The sequence below is a fragment of the Morone saxatilis genome, unplaced genomic scaffold (assembly GCF_004916995.1).
Source record: "Morone saxatilis isolate NCDOM2014 unplaced genomic scaffold, NCSU_SB_2.0 Contig17, whole genome shotgun sequence".
NCBI classification, from domain to species: Eukaryota; Metazoa; Chordata; class Actinopteri; family Moronidae; genus Morone; species Morone saxatilis.
Window position 1 is genome coordinate 27,387,015 of NW_023339729.1, and position 5,586 is coordinate 27,392,600.

A 5,586-nucleotide genomic window follows, 5' to 3' on the forward strand; every position below is an offset into this window, starting at 1 on the left:
TAACATTTAGGAGCATCTATTGGGAAAGGAATATGTTTTCAGTAGTGTATAATGACCTCGTGAGCCTTTTTTATCTGCAGAGGGAGAGGTTTGATGTGATCAGTGGTTTATGTTAGCTTATTGGAGACAATCTCAGATGACTTACATTAAAGGTCCGGTGTGTAAGATATAGGTCGATATATTGGCTAAAATAGGATGTAACATTAATATCACCTGAAAATAAGAACAGTTGTGTTTTCGTTAGAATGAGACGTTATTATTGACATAGGGAGCTGGTCCTCTTCTAAAGAGTGCACCATGTTGAACTGCCATTTTGCTACAGTAGCCCAGAAAGGACAAAACAAAGAACTCGCTCTGAATAGGGCCTTTTGCATATTTTGCAAGATGCGTGGCCACCTTAGTATCCCCTATATGCTTGGTTAAAGTTGGTTGAAATCTGCATCTTCACTGCTAGATGTCACTAAATCCACACTGGTCCTTTAAAATAATACAACTAGCATGTCTTGCAACATGCACAAAAAGAGAAATTTGTGTCCCCAATATGGGTTTGACGGAATATGATGTAATAGAAGGGAAGATATGATGTGTGACATCTCATTGTCTGGTATTATGTCATATCTTCGAACCAGAGAATACAAATTTGGGCAACAGGATTTGGTCTTTGAGGCACTACAAGCAGCAGCAATAACCACTGCTAATACAATGAGACACCAATCAATGTAAACTCTCTAAGACTTTATATTCACTTAATAAAACAAAATCCTCATTGCGGCACAGTTTAGAGGGGTAATTATATAATTGATGGATTTTCCCAGTCATTACTCATTACAGTTTGGATGTGCCTCTAGCTCATTTAATAGCCACCAGATGCAGGTTCCCAAAAAAGTGCAAGAAACAGGCTGCACATTGAAACTCGTAAAGTAACATACATGTTATCAATTGAGGGTCTTTTTAAAATCATACAGTATACGTGCAATATTGGGACATAACCTTTCTGAAAAAAGTCTGTATAAAAAGTATTTTTTTTATTTAATTTTTGCAAAAATACAAACTAGAAGGAGTAGTTTTGCCATATGGAATGTGGAAACTTACAAAAATTAATTCAAAATGATGAGTATTCAGGCTGGCACTGAACGGTGCCAGTTGGTTTATAACTGATTGGATTCATTCTTGTACAAAAAGCCACCAGTTGAGCACAAATACACACTGCCTACACTAATTAAAGGAGTTGGCCTCTCTTTTCCAGAACATGCTTGTGTCAAAATAAAATGAAAAGCTTTTTAAGTCATGCGCTAAGAGCAATTTAATGGGCTTTATTTCCCATTAACTTGCCACAATTGCTGACATTTAACGGTGACTAGATCAGTCACAAAGTGTCACTCCTACTTTCTGTCCTTATTCAGTGACGATGAAGTTCTTGTTATTAACTACTAACTCTGCATGCCATTCCACAGTATCTTTATTAAAGTTCAGTGTCTTTTTTTATGATTCAAACATCTTTGTATGACACGGCATTGTTTAAAAATGTAACACATATAAAACTGTTTACATGCAGGGTTAGACTGTTATGGAGATTCCACTTTATTTTCTTAGTCATTATGTAGTGGGAAGCAGTTATTATTGGCCTAGGTATGTACTGATTTGTGTTGTTATAAAGTGGCAAAGGTACAGGCTGTATAGGTAGTGAGACACACATTAGTTTACGCACGCTTTACACCCAAAACTCTAGCCAATGGAACACAGCTGTTTTATGGTACTACCTAACTACCTTTATGTAAAGTAGTTCAAACTAGCTTTACCTTGACCAGCTACAATAGTGAAATGCTACTTATGTGTTGATGTGTTACATACCGGTAATATCACTTTTTTCTGTGGAAAAAGTAGTTTTGATACTTCAGTACATTTAGCTGATAACACCTCTGTACTTTTATTGGATTGTGAATGAAGAATCTTTACATGTGATAGTGTATATTGAAGTGGTTGTGTTGACATGCTTAAGTAAAAGATCTGAATAGATACAGACCCCAGTGCTTAAGTAAACCAACATAGTGCGTTGGATATAGAATGTTGTAGCACCAGACTCGAGTCGACTGCCTGAAGTAGCGTGCAGGCTTCACCTCATGTACGTTAAGCTCTTGTCTTGAGGTTATTGCAATTCCCTCTATTGCCTTCTTACATGATAAACAAGTTCAGAAAATCAATGAAACAATGTCTAGTCATTTTTTAAGTTTAATCTTATGCAACATCAAGTTCCTGAAGCCAAAACACAAAACTATATTCAACTCAGAGTTCGCAAAAAACAGAGATGCTAAAATTGATTCTGCTTCAAACAAGTGAGTCATTATCGACACACACAGATGGCTTTTCTTTGATGGATGCCTCACAACACAGTGACTGTATCAGCAGCCACTGGAGTTTATACAGTAAATCTCATTTATGTTGCCAACTGCTGGTTCATTTGATGATGATGATTGCATATTGCAGTGCAATCCCAAAGTGCTGGTATCTGTTTTCCAAGAGACAGCATCAGTGTTTATTCCGTTTAGAAGTGTTGACCACAGGGGCTTGAGCATTTTTACAGCCTACCTATGAGTCAGATATTACTGTAATAAATAATATTTTTTGTTTTACAGTAATGGATACATTTTATAACAAGGGTATTCCACACCTGAGATTTTGCTTTGTTCTTGAAGAAAGAAAATGAAAGGGAAGATAATGATAATATGTGATTCAGACATCTAGAAAGAAAAAGGAAAGACTTTAAAAACAAGGGCAAATCCGAATCCACATGTGTATCTCATGGCTCTTGCAACTAGTCACATGCTTCCATCTGTTCTATATGAACAACGAAGCAAAATTTCACTTAAACTAATCATAACCACCCAAAAAGGGGGTTGATTAAAGATTTTTTTTCACTTGAATTTTGGGTTTCGTGCATCAAAAGCTTGTTTTCTTGCTGCAAGTAGATCCTACTCATTGTGGTTTACAGGTAGTGGTGAGGATAGTTAAGAATATGCTTCTGTTGATATGTACCTGTAAACATATGTGTACCAGTGCAACATGGGTCTTTCAGGTTCAACTTCAGCCAAAATGAACCAAACTTCATGTTTTTCCAAACTTATATCAGAAACTTTGGGCCCAATCATGAAAAAGTGCAGATATGAATGTTGGTAGAGTTGTTAGTTGTTATGCTACGGCTGGAAAGGGGGACTGTTTTTATAAAACAATTAGATGCCGGAAACATTGAAAAATTGCAGTTCATCTTCTGGCAATGGGTAAATGCTATTTATTTACCATCTCCTCTCTGCAGGCTATGCTGTCCAACCAACTAATTGTTTTTTGTTTGTTTGTTTTTTGTTTTTTTTATGAATAATGGTATGAACTTTACTTTGTTTTCAGCCAGCCAGAAGCCTCCAGCCTTCCACCATGTTGAAGTCAGAGATAAACAAACAATGCCTCGGCCCAAACATTGGGCAGAAATCCATTGTATTGAGCTAGCATATGGAGTGTGGGTGAGAATGGATAGGTTCAGATACCTGAATGCACACAAACACACACACATCGACAAGACGCAATCAGGCGGAGGGTAAACGATACTAAACTGAGAGACATGGTATGGATCACATTGGACAACAATCGTTCCAATTAACAGTTCACCTGCACTTGTTGGAACCTAAATGAATTAGTGTCTGAATTAAAGAATGTTTCCCTTGTCATTTTGAAAGTAGAAATGTGTGGAAAAACATGCCCTGGAAGTGTCAACCTGCACTTCCAGATCACGCAGACAAATTTAATTAAACGCTTGCTGACTGATCTCTCTACAATTTAAGACAAAATGATTTATCGGATACTATGGTGGTTTATTAAGCAGCAAGCTAAAAAAAACTGAAATGTTGAAGGCAAAAAGGGAAATAAGAACCGGGCAAGCACATCAAGTAAGCATTAATCTCCACTCATTCTTGTTAAATAGAAAACCTAAAACATCTACAATTAATTGAAAACATCCATCATGAGCAGGATTATTGTATCCAAAGTAAAGATGAAATAATGTATGTTACATATAACTATTGTTTCAACAGTATTTCAGTTTCCAATTTGTCTTGTAATATTTGTTACAGACAATTCAGTGTCATTCTTCCATTGCACTCTTTGTTTGTCACGCTGAATAAAAGCATTAAAATGAAATGGAAAGAGCTATGGATTAACTCTGGACACCAAAGTTGCTGATTGCTCGGTCTGATCTTGGCATCACACTGAATACATTTTTACTCTTTCAGAATCTCCAGTAAGGAAATAATAAAGTCCCTTCATATCATGCTTGAGATGAAACAATGACTTTGCATATTCTGACAGCGACCTGGCCTATTCAGTCCTGCAGACTTGCTGATGAGGCCCTCACACTGCATGGTGCGTAAGCCAATACAATCACAGGGACCACTTGGTGAATAACTGCTGATGGCTTTTGAGTCTATCAGGGGAGAGGAGTTTAAAAAATCAGCCAGGATGAATACACAAAGGGGGAAAGAGAATAAACAGAGACACGTTTATAAAAAAAATACTTTTATAAACTGTTAAAGTGCAACCTTGAAATGCCCCCACCCACGTTCATCGAGTCATTCATTGATCCCAGGCTCTGCATCAAAGACCGTTCTTATTTCCATTTTTATACCATCTGAGGGAACACCACCTGTGAAAATGAGTTGACAGGTTCACAGAGGGAGACTTCTACCAAAGCAATCAGTTGTTACAGACTACCATATTAAGGCTGAGGGTGTTTGAAAACAATTATGAGTGGAAGGCTGACTCTTTCTGAACGATTGAACAAATTGGATTGAAAGCTCTTTGCATCAATAGTGGGCTGACAAGCAAAGTGTCCCGAAGCCATAAAAAAAAGGTTTTGCTGTAAAAGCAATTTCTAATTTCATTCATTAACTTTCTGTTGGTGATTATCCACTCAAGTGTCAACCAAAACGCTGCCAATGTGAGGCACAATTTTCAATAAGAACAGATTACTTAACATATATCTGTCAGTTGTGGGGAATAAATCAACATTTTCTTGTTTTGGTCCCAAAGTCATTCAGTACCAATTGGTATATGGTTTAGCAATGTATTCTTTGTAATTTCAGCAAATTAAGAAATCATAAAGATTCCTTTTAGCTTCTTCCAGGATGAAGAAGAACCTGACCTCTATGGTTTAAACCTTTCTTAAAAGCCATGGATATCCTAATTTTTTGTGGGCACTTGACAATGAAAGTCTAATATTCACTTACTTTTAGTTTGGCTTCTTATGGAGTTGACTTGCATGCAGAATACTACAAACTGAGTCTCCAAATATCCTAACTATAAAACTAACTGATGGAAACGTAGGGCAGCACGACGCAGAGCAGAGCGACTCGTTTCTGCTCTGATGATCTTAGCTCTGGTGCTGAACGTTGTTGAAGTCAGCTGAACTTCTGAACAAGATGCTGATAATGCGTCTTCTGACTGACATCTGACTCATGTATGCTGTTAGAGGTGAATGTGAGCTGATCTGCAGGTGTACTGAACTGTAACTCTAACTGGACATGTAGACTATGAGTAATATAT